The sequence below is a fragment of the Rhinolophus sinicus genome, chromosome X (assembly GCF_036562045.2).
Source record: "Rhinolophus sinicus isolate RSC01 chromosome X, ASM3656204v1, whole genome shotgun sequence".
Taxonomy (NCBI): Eukaryota; Metazoa; Chordata; class Mammalia; order Chiroptera; family Rhinolophidae; genus Rhinolophus; species Rhinolophus sinicus.
In genome coordinates, this window is record NC_133768.1 from 49,251,537 (window position 1) to 49,274,897 (window position 23,361).

At 37.2% G+C, this 23,361-nt stretch overlaps 2 pseudogenes; both read right to left on the bottom strand.

Moving 5' to 3' along the window:
- Window positions 1-14,257: 14,257 nt before the first annotated feature.
- On the bottom strand, window positions 14,258-22,017 carry LOC109437980 (deubiquitinase OTUD6B; annotated as a pseudogene).
- A 5-nt stretch (window positions 22,018-22,022) lies between these two features.
- On the bottom strand, window positions 22,023-22,526 carry LOC141569577 (deubiquitinase OTUD6B pseudogene; annotated as a pseudogene).
- Between the last annotated feature and the right edge of the window lie 835 nt (window positions 22,527-23,361).

Sequence of the window (23,361 nt, forward strand, 5' to 3'; positions counted from 1 at the left end):
CTTTGCAGGACTAACCATAGCAAAAGCAAAGCAATAATAAATAGCATCTCTAGATTTTGAACCACTTTACTGAAATTGGTAAAACTAGGATCCATGGAAGGGATTTTTGAAGTCATTTTAACATTTTTTTCACTTTGGAGGCAATGGAAAGATCAGGGAATTTAGAGTCATTCAAAGCTAGGTTTAAATTTCTGGATCCTATACTTAATATCTGATTGTCCTGGACAATTTATTAAGCTCTTTGTGTTTCAATGCCCTCATTTGCAAAACCATGGATAATATTTATTTTCTTGGTTTATTGTGAGGATTAAATGAGATTATCCTGAATGTTAGAATGTATAGGATAGAGGCTCTCAGAAATAGTAACAAAGGAATGCTCTCTGTGGCCAAAAAACCCTCAACAAAGAGGTAAACATCATCAAGAAAGGTATTTGAAACAAAAGAAAAAAAAAGCACAATACAAAAGCATAATACCTTGGTGCTTCAAAATATTTAGGCATTTCTGTTTACCATTCCTTGAGAAAGAATTAATGTCAAGAAAGGACCCAGAGCAAGACATTTACAACAATGACAGAAGGGCTTTTATCAGAATAGACTGTTTAATGTTCTTCTCCATAAAAAGAAAGGGTAAGTATTGATTGAAACTGTATGTAAAATCATGGAGTGTATGGGGAGAGTAAATATGAATTTATTGCTAGGATCTTGAGCAAGTAAGAGTAGGTGATCTTCCTATGACTCAGCCTACTCAGTGTTAGAAGGGAATATTCATTTTTTTTTATTTTAAATAAGTTTAATAGCATATTCTTTCAATATTACATGATCCTCTCTAGTTTTATAAGAAGTTTTAATTTTATGAAAAATTGTTAAAATATAGAAAATTAAAGAGTAATATATTAAACACTCACGTTTTCATCTCCTCCAAGAATTTACAACAGTTAATATTTTGTCACATTTGTTTCAAGTCCTTCTTAAAAAAAAATAAAATAAAACAATATAGATGAAGTTGAAGTCTCCTTTCACCACATTCATTAGTCTTATTCTCTGCTCTCCTTCCTGAAGACAACTATTTTCATGAGGTACTATGTATTATTTTCCATGTATAAATGTGCATTAATAGATAATATACAATATTTATATGTGTTTTTAAATTTATATAAATATTATACTTAGTGTATGTGTAGGTTCCATACTTTTTACTCAATATTGTTTTTTTTGAGATCTACACATGTTGATGTATCTACATTTGTATATGTAATAATCCATCATATAAACATAGCACATTTTAATTATTCATTTCCCTCTTGATGGACATTTATAGGTTGCTGTCATTTTTTTCAATTACAGGCAATGCTGTAGTGGCTCACTGTCTTAATGTACACTTAAGAGTTCTTAAGGTATATACTGGAAGTGGAATTATTGGGACATAGGGTAGAAATAGCTATTTTTTTATTTTTATTGAAGTATAGTTGATAATCAAAATTATATTAGTTCTAGTAGTTTCAGGTGTACAATAAAGTGATTCAACATTTTTATACCTTACAACGTGATCACCCCACTAATTCTAGTAATCATCTGTCACCCTGCAAACTTACAACAATATTATTGACTATATTCCCTTTCACCTTCTTCCCCCACCCCCTACCCTATCCTTTTTGATAACCATCCCTTTGGTCTCTATTTCTATGAGTCTGTTTTTGTTTTATTTGTTTGTTTTGGGTTTTTTTTAGATTCCACATATAAGTTAAACCTTATGGAATTTGTCTTTCTCTGCCTGACTTATTTTGCTTAGCATTATACCCTCTAGGTACATCCATGTTATAGCAACTGGCAAGATTTTACTCTTCTTTATGGCAGAGTAATACCCCATTGTATCAATGTACAACATTTTCTTTATGCAATTGTCTATTGATGGGCATGTTGGTTGTTTCCATATCTTGGCTATTGTGAACAGTGCTGCAGTAAACATAGGGGTGTATACATATTTTCAAATTAGAGTTTTGGATTTCTTTGGATAAATACCCAGGAGTGGAATTGCTGGGTCATAAGGTAGTTTTATTTTTTTTATTTTTTGAGGAACCCCATACTCTTTTCCATACTGGCTGCACCAATTTGCAGATCCCACCAACAGTGTACGAGGGTTCCCTTTTCTCCACATCCTTGCCATCACTTGTTGTTTGTTGATTTATTGATGATAGCCATTCTCACAGGAGAGGGGTCGTGTTACACCCTCTTCTTTGATTTGCTCTTCCATTTCTGTAACTTTTAATACCATCTATACACAGATTACTCCCAAATTTAGATCTTCAGGCTAAACCTCTTCTCTGAACTCTGGCCTCAAAAACCCTACTGCCTACTTTATAAACTGATGTCTCTCAGGCATCACACACACACACCCTACACACCTGTTTCTCTCTTTACTACAGTTCAGTAGATCATACCAACATTCGTCCATATTGCTCAAACCAGAAAGCAGAGATTAATTCCTTATTCTTTCCTCTTTCTTACATTTCACATTGAATCTGTCACCAAGTCCTATGGATTCTACATCAAAAACATTTCTGAATCTGTTCATTTATCTCCATATGAAATGAAATGATACTGAAAAGTGTCTGTTAGGTTTCTCCATATGTACTTTGTGTATAAACTTAAGAAAAGTTTCAGTGCAGTTAGGATGGGGGGTGGTAGAAGCCAGATGAAGAGTTAAAAGTGAATCAATAGGGTGGTTGCAGAGGAGGATGAGAGATCAGGGACCTCTTTTGTTAGCTTGTTTTTGTTTTATTTAGATTGAATAGATAGGTTCAAAATTTAAACACTCCCACCATGTATGTATGTATGTATGTATATATGTGTGTGTGTGTATACCTATCTAAAACAGTGTGGTTTCTCTCCTGTCCCTGTCCCTCACTGCCTGATCTGTTTCCTCATCCATGAATAGGTAACATATTGCTTTTGTTATTTTTAAATGTCATTCGAGAGATTTTGTTTGCAAATATAAATATATAGTTATATTTTATCTCCAAGAGAGGTTTCTTTCTGTTCCTTCCTTCCCTCCTTACTTCCTTTGTTCCTTCTTCCCTCCCTCTCTCCCTCCCTTTCTCCCTTTCAAGATGAGAAATCCTCTATTTGAAGTCCTTGATAAGGTCCTCATTTCTTAATGCCACTTTTCCTTTTTTCTCTTTCTTAAAAAAGAAAGGATGTGAATTACAGTTTATTGGAGTGACAATTGTTAGTAAACTTACATAGATTTCAGGTGTACAATTCTGTAATATATCATCTATATATCACATTGTGTGTTCACCACCCAGTCAGTTCTCTTTCCATCACCGTATATTTGATCTCTTTTACCCTCATCTACCACCCTCCTCCCCCCTTACCCTCTGCTAATGACTAAACTATTCTCTGTGTCTATGAGTTTTTGTTTCTTTATTTGGTTGTCTTGTTCCTTCGTTGTTTTCAGTTTTATGTCCCACGTATCAGTGAAATCATATGGTTCTCGACTTTTTCTGTCTGGCTTATTTCGCTTAGCATAATATTCTCAAGATCCATCCATGTTGTCGCAAACGGCACTATTTCATCTTTTCTTATGGCAGAATAGTATTCTATTGCGTACATATACCACCACAACTTCCTTATCCATTCATCTATCGAAGGACATTTTGGTTGTTTCCATGTCTTGGCCACCATAAAGAAAGCTGAAATAGACATTGGAGCACATATATCTTTACAAATAAATGTTTCCAGATTTTTGTGTAGATACCCAGAAGAGCGATTGATGGGTCATATGGTAATTCTATTCGTAATTTTTTTTAGGAACCTCCATACTGCCTTCCATAACGGCTGCACCAGAGCTTTGTCTCCAAGTCCATGTGATGCAGTTATCACATGAGCCTTTCCTTTGGGCTGTCATTCAAGTTGGAATCTTCTCTTAAACTCCAGTAATTCTTATTCTCCATTTCAGATTTGGTTCAGATGTTATCCATAAGAACCTTTTTTTGTGGACACCTCACTACCTCTCTGTATAATTATATCATTCTTTGCACTGACACATTGTATTTATAATTTTCAGTTAGTGTTTCCCACTATATTGAAGTTTTTAAAGGTAGGGACTCAAGTTATCATTTATCATATGGGCCTGTCATACTGCCTGGCACCTAGTAGATACTTCAAAAATGTTTACTGCAGTCAGTTGATTTAAATTGTGTGCATATCTTGGCCAAAGCTATACACCTTTGAGCAGTGATGCATTAAAGGATCAAGAGCTCTGAGTTACTGCAAGTGATCCACATTTTGGAATTGACTGAGATTAAATAAAATCTCTAAAACATAATTAGTTAAAAGTATTATTGAATTTATCAAAGTTATTATTGTTATATTGTTATTTAGTCAGTGATACTGAACATGACAACTATTGTCATGGGAGGTTCTGGGAATTTTCTTGGTATTAAAAAAAGGGGTCTTTATACCCAGAAAGCTTGGGGACCATTACCTTGCACTGTAAATCTTGAGAAGCAGGAACTTATTCCTTCTATTGACCTATTGTTTTCTTAAAACACTAGTAACTGATACTTGTGAATGATAATAATTAAATATTATAGCCATGCTGTCTCAGTCAGTGTTAATTGAGCTCTTGTTTTCTGCCAGACCTTTCACTAGGTGTTCAGGGAACCCAGAAATATAAAAGGTATATGGACTTACTCTTGTGTATACACATAGTGATGATTTTTGCTTCAGTTATCTGATAATAACAGGTACATGCGATTTGGAGGCTTGGGTTATTCAAATAATACCCCATTTTATTTGAATGCTATTTCACTTTGTATTAGACACATCTTAATGAAGAAGCTTTGAGGAGGTCAAATTTATGAAATCTTCTTTGAACTCAAGGTCCATAAGTTTAGTACCTATGTTTTCTTCTATCCAGTTTATTTTTTCAGGTCTTATGTTTAGGTCTTTCATCTATTTTAAGTTAGTTTTGCTACATTGTGATAGATAGCAGTCTAGTTTAATTCTTTTGCATGTGGCTCTCTGATTCTCCAAGAACCATTTATTGAAGAGGCTTTCTTTTCTCCATTGTATGTTTTTGGCTCCTTTGTCAAAAATTATCTGTCCGTATTTATGTGGGCTTATTTCTGGGTTCTCGATGCTATCCCATTGGTGTGTCTGTCTGTTTTTCTTCCAATACCATACTGTTTTGATTATTGTTGCCCTGTAGTACAAGCTGAAGTCAGGGAGGGTGATAACTACAGCATTTTTTTTTTTTTTTTTTTATTTTTTTTTTTACTATTGCTTTGCTTATTTGGGGTCTTATGTGGTTCCATATAAATCTGATGATTTTTGTTCTATTTCTTTAAAAAATGCCTTTGGGATTTTGATGGTGATTGCATTAAATCTGTATATTACTTTGGGTAATATGGTCATTTTAACTATGTTGATTCTTCCAATCCATGAACACGGAATGGCTTTCCATTTCTTCGTGTCTTCTTCAATTTCATTTCAAAAAGTCTTATAGTTTTCAGTGTATAGGTCCTTCACATCCTTGGTTAAGTTTATTCATAGGTATGTTATTATTTTTTATGCAATTGCAAAAGGAATTTGATATCAAAGGCAAGGTAAGTCAAAGGTAAAATAAATGAATGGGACTATGTCAAACCAAAAAGCGTCTGCACAGCAAAATAAACCATTGACAAAATAAAGAGGCAACCAACCGAATGGGAGAAAGTATTTGTAAACAACGCCTCCAATAAGGGGTTAATATCCAAAATACATAAGGAACTTATACAACTCAACAACAAAAAACAAACAATCCAATTAAAAATGGTCAGAGGACCTGAATAGACATTTCTCCACAGAGGACATACAAATGGCAAATAGACATATGAAAAAATACTCAACATCACTAATCATCAGAGAAATGCAAATAAAAATCACAATGAGATATCACCTCACACAAGTTAGAATGGCTATCATCAACAAGACAAATAGTAACAAGTGTTGGAGAGGCTGTGGAGAAAAAGGAACCCTCATACACTGTTGGTGGGAATGCAGATTGATGCAGCCACTATGGAAGGCAGTGTGGAGGTTCCTCAAAAAATTAAGAATAGAATTACCGTATGACCCATCAATCCCTCTTCTGGGTATCTACCAAAACAATCTGAAAACATTTATCCATAAAGATATATGCTCTCCAATGTTAATTTCAGCTTTCTTTATGGTGGCCAAGACATGTAAACAACCAAAGTGTCCTTTGATAGATGATTGAATAAATAAGTTGTGATATATATAGGCAATGGAATACTATTACGCCATAAGAAAAATGAAATAGTGCCATTTGTGACAACGTGTATGGATCTTGAGATTATTATGTTAAGGAAAATAAGTCACACAGAAAAGTTGAGAATCATTATTTCACTCATATGTGGGAGATAAAACTGAAAGCAACAATGGAACAAGACAAAGAAACCAAAACTCATAGATACAGACAATAGTTTAGTGGTTACCAGAGGGTAAGGTGGGGTGGTGGTGGTAGAAGAGGGTAATTTTCCTAACCATTGTCATTCCAATAAATTAAAATTTGAAAAAATGGAAAAAATATATAGAAACTAGAGTGCATAGTACCCAAAGATCTGTTAGAAAGCATTAAAAAAAAAAAGAAGCTTTAAAGGGAAGTGGTCATGACTATTGTTTATTCTTTATCATAACTAAAACTAAAGAGAAAAGTTTCATAGTAAATACAACTGTTCTCAAATAGATACTCAAAGTAAAAGTCCAAATTTAAGGTGAATCATACTAAGAATTTTTTAGATTTTATATCATCCTGAGGAAACACTCCATTTTAAACGTCTGAAATAAAAGGGATTTTGAAAATGTATCAGTAAAATATCAAGACAGAAATATGATAGATGCCCTAACATTTGAAGTAATGAATTACCTAGCATTGAGAAGGAAACTTCATATGCCAATTATTAAATTTCAAAGAAAATGGTTTGGGAATACTGTTTATCCTTAGCACCTAGCATTATGCTTACCTAGATTAGTTTCTCCATTAGCATTTATTATTCGAATAAAAGCACTGCAAAACTATTTACTTTCAACTCTGATATGATACACCACAAGTAAACCTCGAGTTGATGATGAAATTGTTATATAATTTTTATTGATTTAATAACTTATCTGATTATGAAGCACGTTAATTTTATAAAATTTCAAAAATGCCATTTTTTTTAAAAAAGACTAATCACCAAAAGATAACCCATTATATTTTATTGTTTTTTTCTATACATATGTTTATTATGTATATCACATTTTTTGTAATTTGGATCATAGTATATAAATTTTTGTATACAATTTAATATCTTGAACACTTTCCAATACTATTTTTCTTTTTTCTTTAATTAAAGTTTATTGGGGTGACAATTGTTAGTAAAGTTACATAGATCTCAGGTGTACAATTCTGTATTACATCATCTATAAATCCCATTGTGTGTTCACCACCCAGAATGAGTTCTTCTTCCAACACCATATATTTGATCCCCTTTACCCTCATCTACCACCCCCCTGCCCCCTTACCTTCTGGTAACCACTAAACTATTGTCTGTGTCTATGAGTTTTTGTTTCTCATTTGTCTTGTTCTTTTGTTGTTTTTGGTTTATATACCACATATCAGTGAAATCATATGCTTCTCTGCTTTTTCTGTCTGACTTATTTCACTTAGCATTATAATTTCAAGATCCATCCATGTTGTCACAAATGTTCCTAATTCATCTTTTCTTACCGCCGAATAGTATTCCATTGTGTACATATATCACAACTTCTTTATCCATTCATCTACCAAAGGACATTTTGGTTGTTTCCATGTCTTGGCCACCATAAATAAAACTGCAATGAACCTTAGAGCACACTTGCTTTATGTATAAATGTTTTCAGATATTTTTGGGTAGATACCCAGGACAGGGATTGCTGGGTCATATGATAATAACATTCATAATTTTTTGAGGAACCTCCACACTGCCTTTCCAAAGCAGCGGCATCAGTCTACATTCCCACCAACAGTGTATCAGGGTTCCTTTTTCTCCATAGCCTCTCCAACACTTGTTACTATTTGTCTTGTTGATGATAGCCATTCTAACTGGGGTGAGGTGATATCTCATTGTGGTTTTTATTTGCATTTCTCTGATGATTAGTGATGTTGAGCATTTTTTCATATGTCTATTTGCCATTTGTATGTCCTCTTTGGAGAAATGTCTCTTCAGGTCCTGTGCCCATTTTTCAATTCGGCTTTTGTTTTTTTGTTGTTGACTTGTATGCGTTCCTTGTATATTTTGGATATTGTCACCTTATTGGAGGCACTGTTTGCAAAAAACTTCTCAAATTCAGGTGGTTCCCTCTTTATTTTGTTGATGGTTTCTTTTGCTGTGCAGGAGCTTTTAAGTTTGATATAGTCCCATTAATTTATTTTAGCTTTTACTTCCCTTGCCTTTGGAATCAAATTCATAAAGTTTTTGAACCCAAGATCTGTAAGTTTAGTACCTACGTGTTTTCTATACAGTTTATTTTTTCAGGTCTTATGCTTAACTCTTTGATCCATTTTGAATTAATTTTGGTACATGGTGACAGACAGCAGTCCAGTTTCATTCTTTTGCACATGGCTATCCAATTCTCCCAGCACCATTTATTGAAGAGGCTGTCTTTTCTCCATGGTATGTTTTTTGCTTCTTTGTCAAAAATTATCTGTCCATATTTATGTGGTTTTATTTCTGGGTTCTCAATTCTATTCCGTTGGTCTATGTGTCTGTTTTTCTGCCAATACCATGCTGTTTTGATTATTGTAGCTCTGTAGTACAAGCTAAAGTCAGGGAGTGTGATACCTCCAGTATTGTTCTTTTTTCTTAAGTTTGCTTTGGCTATTCAGGGTCTTTCACGGTTCCAGACAAATCTGATGACTTTAGGTTCTATTTCTTTAAAAAATGCCATTGGGATTTTGATGGGAATTGCATTAAATCTGTATATTGCTTTGGGTAATATGACCATTTTAACTATGATGATTCTTCCAATCCATGAGCATGGAATGTCTTTCCATTTCTTTGTGTCTTCAATTTCTTCTCAAAAAGTCTTATGGTTTTCAGCATATGGGTCTTTCACACCGTTGGTTAAATTTATTCCTAGATATTTTATTCTTTTTGCTGCAATTTCAAAAAGAATTGTTTTTATTATTTCTTTTTGTGAGATTTCATTGTTAGTATATAGGAATGCAATGGACTTTGATACGTTGATTTTGTACCAGGCAACTTTACAGTATTCCTTGATTAATTCTAACAGATTTTTGGAGGAGTCTTTAGGGTTTTCTATATATAGCATCATGTAATCTGCAAAGAGTGACAATTTAACTTTTTCATTCCCAATTTTGATGCCTTTTATTTCTTTCTCTTGCCTGATTGCTCTGGCAAGGACTTCCAATACTATGTTGAAAAGTAGAGGTGGTAGGGGACAGCCCTTTTGTGTTCCTGAACGCAGAACAAAGTGCTTCAGTTTTTCACTGTTAATTATGAGATTAACTGAGAGTTTGTCATATATGGCCTTTATTATTTTAAGGCATTTTCCTTCTTTACCTATTTTATTAAGTGTTTTAATCATAAATGGATGTTGTATCTTGTCAAATGGTTTTTCTGCATCAGTTGATATAATTATATGATTTTTGTCCTTTATTTTGTTTATGTGATGTATCACATAGATGGATTTGCAGATGTTGAAGCATCCTTGTGCCCCGGGGAGGAACCCGAGTTGTTCCTAATGAATAATCTTTCTGATGCATTGCTGTATTCGATTTGCTAGAGTTTTGTTTAGTATATTTGCATCTGTATTCATCAGAGATATTGGTCTGCACTTTTCTTTTTTGTGTTGTCCTTACAAGATTTTGGTATCAGGGTAATTTTGGCCTCATAGAATGAGTTAGGGAGTACTGTCTGTTCAATTTTTTAGAAGACTTTGAGCAGGATTGATATTAGATCCCCTTTGAAGGTTTGGTAGAATTCAGTAGTGAAGCCATCTGGTCCCGGACTTTTGCTTTTGGGAAGGTTTTGGATGACTGATTCAATTTCGTTACTGGTGATCGGTCTGTTTAGATTTTCCAGTTCTTCATGGTACAGCCTTGGAAGGCTATATGTTTCTAAGAACTTGTCCATTTCTTCTAGGTTATTGAATTTGGTGGCATATAGTCCTTCATAGTATTCTTGGATGATCCTTTGTATTTCTGTGACATTTGTGATAACTTCCCCTTTTTCATTTCTGATTTTGTTTATTAGTGTCTTATCTCTTTTTATCTTAGTGAGTCTAGCCAAAGGTTTGTCAATTTTGTTACCCTTTTCAAAGAACCAGCTCTTTGTCGCATTAATTTTTTCTATTCAGTCTTTGTTTTCTATTTCATTTAGTTCTCCTCTGATTTTTATTATTTCCTTTCTTCTGCTGACCTTGGGTTTCATGTGTTTTTCTTTTTCTAGTTCTTTAAGGTGTAACATGAGGTTATTTGTTTGGGATTTTTCTTGTTTCTTCAGATAGGCCTGTAATGATACAAATTTCCCTCTTTAAACTGCTTTCGCTACAACCCAAAAATTTTGGTAGAATGTATTTTCATTCTGAGTTTTTTCTATGTATCTTTTGATCTCTCCTCTAATTTCTTCTTTGACCCGATTATTCTTTAAAAGTATGTTGTTTAATCTCTATGTATTTGTGGTTTTCCCTGCTTTCTTTTTGCAGTTGATACCCAATTTCAAAGCCTTGTGATCAGGGACTATGTTTGGTATTTTTTCAATCTTCTTAAATTTGCTGAGGCTAGTTTTATGTCCCAATATATGGTCTATCCTTGAGAATATTCCATGTGCACTAGGAAAAAAAAGTATACTCTGGTGTTTTAGGGTGAAGTGCTCTGTAAATGTCAGTTATGTCCTTTTCATCTAATGTCGTTTAGGGGTGATATTTCTTTGGTTTCTCTTTGGATGATCTATCCATAGCTGTCAATGATGTATTTAGATCCCCTACTATAATTGTTTGGTTAATCTTTCCGTTCAGTTTTGTTAGTAGGTGCTTGCTATATTTTGGTGCTGCCTGATTGTGGGCATAAATATTGATGACTGTTGTGTCTTCTTGTTGTATAGGCCCCTTTACCATTATGAAGTGTCCATGTTTGTCTCTTGTTACCTTTTTCACCCTGAAGTCTGTTTCTTCTGGTATCAGTATAGCTACACATGATTTTCTCTCGATAGGATTTGCTTGGAATGTCAATTTCCACCCTTTCACTTTGAGTCTATGCTTGTCCTTGTAGCTGAGATGTGTCTCTTGGAGACAGCATATGGTTGGGTTTAGTTTTTTGATCCAAACTGCTACTCTGTGCCTTTTTATTGGTGAGTTCACTCCACTTACATTTAGGGTGATTATTGATATGTGAGGATTTCCTGTCATTCTATCTTTAGTTTTCTGTTAAGGCTGTGTCTCCATTGTTTTTTTTTTTTTTTTTTTTTTTTTTTTTTTGCCGTTTTGTTGTTGTCTATTATTTCTGTGTGGTGGTATTCTGTGATTTTTCCCTTTGTTTCTTCTTTTATTAGGTTATATCTTTCAGTTCTAGATTTTTTTTTTGAGTGGTTACCATTAAATTTATGTAAAAGAAAGTTTGAAATTTAGAGTATTCCATTTTCTTCAGCATGTTTACTTTCTCCATTCCCATATTCTGGTTCAAGCCGTTACTCTTTCCCTTTTTATGTTTTGGTTGCCACAAATTGTCCCTGTTGATGGTACTCGAATAGCCTCCTTTTTGTTTCTTGTAGTGCAGGTCGTGTATTAGAAAATTCCCTCAGCTTCTCTTTGTCTGGAAAGTACTTTATTCCTCCTTCATAACTAAAGGATGTCTTTGCTGGGTATATTATTCTTGGCTCATAGTTTCTCTCTTTTAATAGTTTGAATATTTGGTTCTACTCCCTCCTGGCTTGTAGAGATTCCATTGAGAAATCTGATGATAATCTAATGGGCTTTCCTTTGTAGGATACCGTCTTCTTTTCCCTGGCTGCCTTGAGGATTCTTTCTTTGTCATTGATTTTTGACAGCTTCAATACAATGTGGTTTGGAGAAGGCCTGTTGGGGTTGCGGTAATTAGGTGTTCTATTTGCTTCTTGGATTCGAGGATCCAGTTCTTTCCACAAGTTTGGGAAGTTCTCATAGACTATTTGTTTGAATATACTCCCTGTTCCCGTCTCCCTTTCTTCCCGTTCTGGTATGCCCATTTATCTTATAATGCTCTTTGTGATGGAGTCAGAAAGTTCTTGTAGAATTATTTCATTTCTTTTAAGTTTCAAGTCTCTTTCTTCTTCCGCCCATGTCATTTCCAAGTTTCTATCTTCAATGTCACTGATTCTTTCCTACGACCTAGGCTTGCTATTTCATTTTTCATTTCTTCTATTGAGTTCTTAATCTCCAAAAATTCTGTTTGGTTCTTTTTCAAAATATAAATCTCTTTGGTAAAATGTTCATGTTGTTCTTTGATTGTGTTTCTGAGTTCATTAAACTGCCTTTCTGTGTTTTCTTGCATCTCGTTGAGTTTTTTCAGAATGGCAATGTTGAATTCTCTTTCACTTAAGTTACATATTTCCATATTTTTAGGTTCATTTTCTGGCGACTTTTCACTTTCTTTCTGAGCTGTCTTATTGCCTTGGTTATTCATAGCAATTAATGATTTATTATTTTTCTTCCTAGACATCTACAGGAGTGGATTCTGCAACAGGTTGACAGGAAGAGGTCTTTTGTTTTCCAGTACATGTTGGTAGAATGCTTTATTTTCTCTCCAACTGCAGACTTTTTTTCTCTCTCACACTGTAGTGCTATGTTTTCTCTGCACTATTCCAGCCTGTCACACAATGGGGGGATTTGCTGCAAGTCAGGTTTCTCCTCTGTTAACAGTTCGCCTGGGTCATCGGGCATTGTGTCCTTGTGGGGATGTGGAGAGCTTTTGAAGTTCCAAAGCTCTTCCTTCAGCAGATTCAGAGCCTGTGTGTTTCAGCAGTTCTGTTTACTCCTGCAGGGATCCGCCCAGATAGGCCGAGACAGGGGCGGGGTGGGTTGTGATAGGTAGCCCTGAGCAATGGCAGCGACCACCACCACAGCCTGTCCTTCCACAGCACAGCTCCCTCCCTTTTGCTGGAACTGGTTGAGCTGTGAATCTGTGTCTGTGGACCACAGTTGTGAGAACTGTAAATATTCTGTTCTTTTGATCTGACACTGTTACTGTTCCGCTTCTAGCACTGGGTTGGTGGTGGTGAGACGATCTCTGGAAGGGTAGGGAGGGGGCAGCTAGTCTCAGTACCTAAGGCTTCCATTCTCTGCTCAGCAGTGAGGGCTTAAACCCCCATTTTCAACTTTCTTCCCTCAGTCTTTGCTCCAAGTTCTCTGTTGTGAGCGTTGGGTTCCGCCGTGTTATATGCTATCCCCTCAGCCCTGTGTGCCATAAACAGAGCCCTAACAGTCCTAGTTCTTCCCTTTTCTGCAGCTGCGGTAGTTCCGGGATGCAGCGAGCTTGGAGCATCGAGCTAGGTCTGCGTCCTGCACCCACGGTGTCCCGTCTCCGCACTTCTCCCTTTCCTCCTCCCCTTCTTGTGCAATTTGCCCATCTTTAGGTGAGTTCAGTAGTGAGCCTCTTCCTCTTGACTGTATGCTGTGCAGGGAGTCCTTTGTGGAGTTATAGTTGTTCAATTTGTTGTAAATCCCAGTGGAGATTTTCCAGAGACTCACCTCACCCTGCCAGTTTGATGACGTCACTCCAGTTTGGCTAATTTCTAATGATCATCCTCAAGTTCACTGATTCTTTCCTCAGCTGTGTCAAGTCTTTTGACGAACCTGCTGAAGACATTCTTTATCTGTTATCTTGTTTTTTGTTTGTTTGTTTGTTTGTTTTGTTTCTTTTCTTTCTTTAGTAAAATATTTAAGATTTATTTCAACAGAATGTTCAGCATCCTATATTAATAAAAATATCAGCAAATAGTATTGCATCTTGGTCTGCAAATGATGTTCTCTACAATGGTCTTATGTTTTAAGAAATACCACAAAGGGGACACTGGTTGAAGTTTATCTCTGACACATTTTTAAAAAAACAGTTAGCAGCTTTATCATAAATCTGATTTAAGGTAGTTGTGTTTTCAGTAATATTTAGAACAATACAGCACTTGGTATGAATATTCATATTTACACACTGTACTAAAACATAATTGTGTAACATTTTAAACTAGCTGCAATTTTCAGTAGCTCTGTTCACCAACCATATAGCAGAATTGTAATGTTCTCCTAAGCCATCTGCATGTCTCATACATACAAGTATTAATGTATTTTTGGATATACTTCTTCAACTATAATAGGAGGAGAATATGCCAATATTATCTCTTTCGGTGTTTGTGATATATGAGACAGGTCTCTTAGCTCAAGCTGACCTCCCTATGCAGCTGTATTTGTAATATCATTGCAGTATTTTCCAAACTCTTCTGGAATATGTGTATCTCCTATATTAGAGTTTGTTAAAAATGGCAGAAAGTCGATAGGAATGGCAGCAGCGGAGCACACTTTTTGAGTTCTCCTCCAGATCTTATCACAAACGGGACATACAACCCATCAAAGGACTCTCTCCTCATCACGCAGAACACCTAAGAGACTCGTGCAAGGATTACTTGCAGGTGGGCAAATTGGGCAAGCAGGGAAAGAGGGAAGGGAGCGAAGTGGAGACGTGGCCCGCCTCTGCACCTGTGGGGACGGGGTCCACATCTGTGGCGGTGAAAACGTGGTCCGCATCTGTGGCTGTGGGGATGCGGACCGCACCTTCCGCTGTGGAAAAGCAGCCGGCATCTGCGGCGTTGGAAACACGACCCGCATTTGTGGCGGTGTATATGCGACTGGCATCTGTAGCTACAGAGACGCAGGAGATCCCAGGATGGAACAGAGAACACAAAAGCCAGGAGGTGGGCTCTTTCCCTGCATCCCACAGCTGATCTCTCCCACCGAGGGGGCAGCATATCCAGCATTTGAGGCAATAACCTCAGCTGATACCTCAAGTTGGGCCCTAGGCCGGACAAAGGACACAAACTCCATAACTGGGCCCCACTCCCTGCTCTTCCAATCCTACCCCCACCCTTCCAGAAACTTAAACTGGCCCCTGAACTGAAGTAGTGTCAGATTACAGAGCAGCCTTAGTGCTCAGGCTCTGGGAAGACTGGCAGGCAGCTCTGACCCAGGGAACAGGCTGAGAAGAGTGATTTTTGCTGGGCTAGGAGAGAAGAGACTCCTCCACCCCCAGCCACAACTTTTTCTGGCCTGCAGAAAAGTGTGACATGGCTGGGCTTGGAGAGAGAAGACCCCTCCATCCCTAGCCCCCACCCTTTCTGGTCTGCCTAGGGCGAGGCAATTACAACTGCAAAGGCACTCCCAGGGGTCATCAGTAAGAGGCAGATGCAGCTCCCAGCTTTCAGCAGCTCAGAAATCTCCCGCCCTCCACACACACACACGCGCGCACACACACACACACACACACACACACGGAACAAGTGCCCTAAGACTCAGGAGAACTGGACACAGTGCTGGTGGTGCTACTCTCAGTGTGCCTATGTGCAGGCAAGGGCAGAAACTGCACTGACTTTGTAAAAACTACCATGCAGACCCCTCAGCCCTATGCATCTAAATCTGCAGTCCCAACGTCACACTGGGAACCAGGTGACCGGCTCTGCCTGCACAATATGCACGGGACTCTTTGGTACAGCAGAGGACAACCTGGAGATTACTTGGTGGGCTTAAGCCAAGACTGGCGCTGCTTTTTGTTTTGTTTTGTCTTTATATCTTTGATATCTTTGCCTGTGTTGAGTGTGGATTATCGGTTGTTTTTACATGTGAATGTATTTTGTTTTTTCTTTGTTGTTGTTGTTGTTGGGCTTGGCGATTTGCTTTGTTCTGAAATTGTCGTACCAGGGCCCAGCTTAGGAGGCACAAGATTCAACATACCCAGAGGCCAGCTCCAGACGAGACCAGAGTACTACTGTGCTTGACCTACAAGTGACACAACCAGAGGGGATTCTTTACAGGCACAAGAGCCGTAGAGACCAAACCACATTTAAGTGGTCAATCCTCACGCAGCAGAACACCCTGCGGTGGGCAGAGCCAAGTCTCACAACTAGTAAGCCTAGGAGTTAACCCCACCTATTCACAAGAGAAAAGCAATTAAAGATCTTCTTTAACAGGACAATATACACAAAACAAGAGTTACCTTCGGAGCACACACAGAGTTGAAGAAGGAAGTAGTGCAAGTCAAATATAAAGGACACATACTACATAACGTAACCCAGCAAGAACTAAGAACTCCAGGGGATCTGCCTAATACATGGAAGCAAACACAGTCAGCCAGAGTGGGGAAACAAAGAAACATGTCCCAAATAAAAGAACAGAAGAAACCTCCAGAAATGGAACCAAATGAAACAGAGGTAGCAAACCTATCAGAGACAGAGTTCAGAACACTGATGATAAGAATGTTTAGGGAGCTTAGAGACGACATAAAGAAGGATGTAGAAATCATAATGAACAACCAGTTAGAACTAAAGAACACAACTACTGAAATAAAGAACTCACTTGAAGGAATTAACAGCAGGTTAGATGAAGCAGAGGATCGAATCAGCGACTTAGAAGACAAGTTAGCAGAGATCACCCAAACAGAACAACAGAAAGAAAAAAGAATAGAAAACAATGAAGATGGTTTAAGAGACCTCTGGGATAACATCAAGTGCAACAACATGCGCGTCATAGGAATACCAGAAGGTGAAGAGAGGAAGCACGGGATTGAGAACATATTTGAAGTAATAATGTCCCAAAACTTCCCTAACCTGATGAAGGAAACCAACATACAAGCCCAGGAAGTGCAGAGAGTTCCAACCAGGATAAACCCAAACAGGTCCACACCAAGACACATTATAGTTAAAATGGCAAAGGTTAAAGACAAAGAGAGAATCCTAAAAGCAGCAAGAGAAAGACAGAGGGTTACATACAAGGGAACTCCCATAAGACTATCAAATGACTTTTCTACAGAAACATTGAAGGCCAGGAGGGAGTGGCAGGAGATACTCAAAGTGATGGAAAACAAAGGCCTATAACCTAGATTGCTTTATCCAACAAGGCTATCATTTAAAGTTGATGGAGAGATAAAGAGCTTCCCAGAAAAGAATAAGCTAAAGGAATTTATTAGCACCAAGCCAGCATTGCAAGAAATACTAAAAGGACTTCTGTAAATAGAAGAAAGATGAAAACAATCTAACTACAAATTTAAAAATGGCAATAACTATGTACCTGTCAATAATCACTTTAAATGTAAATGGATTAAATGCCCCAATCAAGAGACATAGGGTGGCTGAGTGGATAAGAAAGCAAGACCCTTTTATATGCTATATACAAGACACTCACCTCAGATCAAAAGACACACACAGGCTGAAAGTGAAGGGTTGGAGTAAGATGTTTCATGCATATGGAAATGAGAATAAAGTTGGAGTTGCAATACTTATATCTGACAAATAGACTTTAAAATGAAGAACATATTAAAAGACAAAGATGGGCACTATATAATAATAAAGGGATCAATCCGACAAGAGGACATAACCCTAGTAAACATCTATGCACCCAACATAGGAGCACCTAAATATATAAAACAGATATTGACTGACATAAAGACAGAGATCAACAGTAACACTATCATAGTAGGGGACTTCAACACACCTCTGACAACAAGGGACAGGTCTTCCAGACAGAAAATCAATATGGAAACAACAGCCTTAAATGACACATTGGACCACTTGGATTTAATCGATATTTTCAGAGCATTTCACCCCAATGCTGCAGAATACACGTTCTTCTCAAGCGCACATGGAACATTTTCCAAGATAGACCATATGTTAGGCCACAAAACAAGTCTTGATAAATTTAAGAAAATTGAAATCATACCAATTGTCTTCTCTGACCACAGTGCTATGAAACTAGAAATGAACTACAAGAAACAAACTGGAAGACACACAACTTCATTGAGGCTGAATAACATGTTACTAAGTAATGAATGGGTCAAGCAGGAGATCAAGGAAGAAATCAAAAGATATCTCGAGGCAAACGAATATGAAAACACGACGACCCAAAATCTGTGGGAGGTTGCAAAAGCAGTCCTAAGAGGGAAATTCATAGCATTGCAGGCCTACCTAAAGAAACAAGAAACATCAGTAATCAACTGTTTATCTTCACACTTAAGGGATCTGGAAAAAGAACAGCAAAATAAGCCCAAAGGGAGTACAAGAAAGAAGATAATAAATATCAGAGCGGAAATAAATTAAATAGACACCAGAAAAACAATACAAAAGATCAATGAATCCAAGAGTTGGTTCTTAGAGAAGATAAACACAATTGACAAACCTTTAGCCAGACTCATTAAAAAAAAGAGAGCACCCAAATTAATAAAATCAGAAATGAAAGAGGAGAAGTGACAACAGACACCACAGAAATACAAAAAATTTTAAGAAATTACTATGAGCAACTATATGCCAACAAATTTGACAATCTGGAAGAAATGGACAATTTTCTAGAGGCATACAACCTTCCAAGGCTAACTCAAGAAGAAACAGAAAACCTGAATAGACTGATTACCACCAGGAAATTGAATCAGTAATCAACAATCTCCCAACAAACAAAAGCCCTGGACCAGATGGCTTTACAGGTGAATTTTACAAAACGTTCAAAAAGAATTATCACCTATTCTCCTCAAGCTCTTCCAAAAAATCCAGAGGGAGGGAAGACTCCCAAACACTTTTTACGAAGCCACTATCACCCTGATCCCCAAATCAGACAAAGACACCACAAAAAAGAAAACTACAGGCCGATATTTCTAATGAACATAGATGCAAAAATCCTCAACAAAATATTAGCGAACAGAATTCAGCAATACATTAAAAAGATCATACACCATGATCAAGTGGGATTCATCCCTGGTATGCAAGGGTGGTTCAACATCCAAATCAATTAATGTGATACACCACATTAACAAAATGAAAAATAAAAATCACATGATCATATCAATAGATGCAGAAAAAGCATTTGATAAAATCCAGCAGCCATTTATGATAAAAACCCTTAAGAAAGTGGGAATAGAGTGATCATATCTCAACATAATAAAGGCCATATATGATAAACCCACAGCTAACATCATACTCAATGGGGAAAAGCTAAAACCATTCCCTTAAGATCAGGAACAAGGCAAGGTTGCCCACTTTCTCCACTTCTATTCAACATAGTGCTGGAAGTTCTAGCCACAGCAATCAGACAAGAAAAGAAATAAAAGGCATCCAAATCGGTAAGGAGGAAGTAAAATTGTCATTATATGCAGATGATATGATACTATATAGAGAACCCTAAAGACTCCACCAAGAAACTATTAGAGCTGATAGATGAATTTAGTAAAGTAGCAGGATACAAAATTAATATTCAGAAATCAGTTGCATTTGTATATACCAATAATAAAACATCAGAAGGAGAAATTAAAAAACAATCCCATTTACAATTGCTTCAAAGACAATAAAATACCTGGGAATAAACTTAACCAAAGAAGTAAAAGATCTGTACTCAGAAAATTATAAGACACTGAAGAAAGAAATGGAAGAAGATACAAATAGATGGAAACACATACCATGTTCATGGATAGGAAGAATTAATATAGTTAAAATGTCCATACTGCCTGAGGCAATATACATATTCAACGCAATTCCTGTCAAACTACCAACAACATTTTTCACAGAAATAGAACATATAATCCTAAAATTTATATGGGACCATAAAAGACCCCGGATAGCCTCAGCAATCTTGAGAAATAAGAACAAAGTGGGAGGTATAACGATACCTGACATCAAATTATACTACAAGGCTACAGTAATCAAAACAGCATGGTACTGGCATAAAAACAGACACATAGATCAATGGAACAGAATAGAGAGTCCAGAAATAAATCCATGCCTATATGGCCATTTAATCTACGACAATGGAAGCAAGAATGTACGGTGGGGTAAAGACAGTCTATTCAATAAATGGTGCTGGGAAACCTGGACAGACACATGCAAAAAAATGAAGCTGGACCACCTCCTTACACCATATACAAAAATAAATTCAAAATGGCTTAAAGACTTAAATGTAAGATCTGAAACCATAAAATTCCTAGAAGAAAATATAGGAAGAAACTTCACAGACATTACCTGGAGTAAGATTTTTACTGATATATCCCCTCGCACGAGGGAAGTAAGAGAAAAAATAAACATGTGGGATTACATCAAACTAAAAAGTTTTTTCACAGCAAAGGAAACCATCAATAAAACAAAAAGGGATCCTACTGAATGGGAAAAGATATTTGCCAATGATATATCTGATAAGGGGTTAATATCACAAATTTATAAAAAACTCACTCAACTCCACTCCAAAAAAACAAACAACCCAATTAAAAAATGGGCAGAGGACATGAAGAGACATTTTTCTAAAAAGGACATACAGATGGCAAACAGACTTATGAAGAAATGCTCAACCTCACTAACCACCAGAGAAATGCAAATAAAAACCACAATAAGATACCACCTCACCCCAGTCAAAATGGCTATCATCAATAAATCAACAAACAACAAGTGCTGGGGTGGATGTGGAGAAAAGGGAACGCTTGTGCACTGCTGGTGGGATTGCAGATTGGTGCAGCCACTATTGAAAACAATATGGAGGTATCTAAAAATCTGAAAGTGGAATTACCTTATGATCCAGCAATTCCACTCGTAGGTATCTATTGGAGAAATCCAAAACTCTAATTCAAAAATCTTTATGCACTCCTATGTTTATTGCAGCATTATACACAGTAGCCAAGACATGGAAACAACGAAAATGCCCATCAGTAAATGAGTGGGTTAAGAAACTATGGTACATTTATACAATGGAGTATTGCACAGCCATAAAGAAGAAAGAAATCTTACCATTTGCAACCACATCGATGGACCTAGAGAACATTATGTTAAGTGAAATAAGTTAGACAGAGAAAGACAGATACCATATGATCTCACTTATATGCGGAATCTAAAGAAAAGAATAAATGAATGAACTAATCAGAAACAGTTTTGGAGACATAGAGGAAAAACTGAGGGTTGCTAGAGGGGCGGGGGGGTGGGGATAAGGGGGAAGGTCAGGGGATTAGAAAACAGTCGGTAACCACAAGATGTCCACGGGGTTTTGAAAATTAATTTGGGGAACATAATGAATAATGTTGTAAAGATTTTGTAGGGTATCCGATGGATACGTGTCCCATTTGGGAGACCACCTCAGGGATGATGTAGATGCCTGATCACTGCACTGTACACCTGAAGCTGAACAATAATGTATGCCAGCTATAATTTTATATGTATATACATGTGTGTGTGTGTGTGTGTGTGTGTGTGTGTGTGTGTGTGTGTGTATGTATATACTTACAAGAAGCAGAGTACAGCATTAGGAATAGAGACAGTGGAAATGTAATGGCTTTGTGCGATGTCAGAGGGATAGTGGAAGGAGGGAGGGGGGTTCACACAGTGTGAGGGATATAAATGATAAACATCTAAGTATTACTTTGACTTGTGCGCCTGAAATTAATAAAAAAATAAAATAAAATAAAAATGGCAGAAAGTCTTCCACATGGCTGTGCATATATTCAGCCATTTGACTTCTTTGTTTTTCCTTTTTAAAATTTTTCAATTATAGTTGACATCCAATATTATTTTATATTAGTTTTAGTTGTACAACATAGTGGTTAGACATATTTTATGAATTGATCTCCACAGTTAGTCTGGTACACACCTGGTGCTATACGTAGTTACTATATTATTGACTGTATTTTCTATGCTGTACTTTACATTCCTGTGACCTTTTTGTAACTACTAATTTGTACTTCTTGATCCCTTCACCTTTTTTACCCAGCCCCCCCCACATCCCTCTCATCTGGTCAAAGGGCATTCCTCTTCTTTCAGTTGGTCTTCAGTGTCTCTATACATACAATGGCCATCAGATGGAATCTGTTTGATTTCCAAGTGTCTAGCTGCCAATATTTGAGCAAGTTTTTCACTTGCTACATGTGTAGCTCCATGTAGGTTCTCAACTTCAGCTTCAGCTATCCTTTCTTTCCACTTCTTTTCTAATGTACCTTTTTTGTCTTTACTCTCCCTTAGTAGTCAGCTTCAGTTGCTCCAGTTTCTATGTTTCTGTTCCGTTTCTGATTCCAACTCAGCAACATCATCAGTGAGTTGCTGCCTCCTCTTTTTGTCATTCTTGGAAATAGCATTCTTCATATCTTGAATTTTGGCTTGCAACTCCTTCTCTTTGTGAGACCTTCTCACCAGCTGCTCCTTCTCATCAAGCCCCTCTATCAAGGCTGTCTCAATGACCAGCAGGTAGCCCAGCACTGATGATGGAACAATCCTACACCATTGGCTGGCAGGCATCTCCCATCCCTCAACCCTCACTTGGGCGGTATGGGGGATCATTGGTCAGGTTGGGACCCAGTCCCACCTTCAAGGTGGTACTGGATTTAGGCCATGTCCATTGGAAGGAGGAGACAAGAGAATGGAATGCTGCATGCATGCACCCTCCCTTGACAGCCTCCCCTCTGAAAGGGGCGCAGCATGGGGACAGGCAACAGGAAGATGTGCCGGGATGTGGCTTGGCTTGCTGAAGTTTGCAGGTAATTGACTAGTTGGTTAGAGCCCCTTGAGCAATAATAAAGCTGCACGCTAGTCCTGAAGTGAGGCATGCAGAGATGATTCTCTGTTGTATTGTTTTTTCTTGCTTTTTTGTGACTCTTAATTTTTTGCTTGATAATTGAACAGCATGTGTAGGATAGAACAAACTAAATAGCATGTATATCTGGAAATGAGGTGATTTTATCAGGAAATGAAGTGGATGTGGTTTTTGCTCTTGCTGTGATTATTCTCAGTGTCCCCACCAACTTCAAATTCCTCTAGTTACCTTGTGCTTACGGTAAGTCCTACATTTCTGCAGTGTTTTTTCAATGTTTGTACTACACCTGTAGCTTTAGCCTTTCCCTGTGATCCTACCCCTCAGAGAAGGTGTCTCTCCATATTTTTACTTGAAACATGATGCTGGTGCTGGGGCTCAGGGGAGGACATTCGCTGTTGTCTTTGCTTTAGCTTCTGTCATTCATGGGCATTGTGTCCCTGGTTCTCCTGAGGAGAGCTTTCTCAGTGACCCTGCCCTTCCCCAGTGGTAGAGGGGTTTTGTTTGTTTGTTTTTATTTTTGTTTTCTATTGCTTTTCTATA